The sequence below is a fragment of the Penaeus monodon genome, chromosome 25 (assembly GCF_015228065.2).
Source record: "Penaeus monodon isolate SGIC_2016 chromosome 25, NSTDA_Pmon_1, whole genome shotgun sequence".
Taxonomy (NCBI): Eukaryota; Metazoa; Arthropoda; class Malacostraca; order Decapoda; family Penaeidae; genus Penaeus; species Penaeus monodon.
Window position 1 is genome coordinate 3,648,415 of NC_051410.1, and position 201 is coordinate 3,648,615.

The following is a 201-nucleotide window of genomic DNA, read 5'->3' on the forward strand; positions in this document are numbered from 1 at the left end:
AACTGGGAATGAATCACAAAGTCTTAACGGATTGAATTGTTTGTCCATTTTTATTTAATATTTTTTCCCCGATTTATACAATTTACTTCATAGACAAAAAAAAAAAGAATATGAAAAAAACGTAATGATCGTAAATAATCGAACTAATCTTAAAAAAAAAATTCTGCCAGCAGTGATAACAATAGATAAAATAATCAGGCC

The 201-nt window shown here is 26.4% G+C and overlaps 1 protein-coding gene across 1 annotated transcript in view; it reads left to right on the forward strand.

Moving 5' to 3' along the window:
- LOC119589499 (actin-3-like) overlaps positions 1-201 on the forward strand; it is a 4,575-nt gene that overhangs the window by 2,980 nt on the left and 1,394 nt on the right. The window lies entirely within an intron of this gene.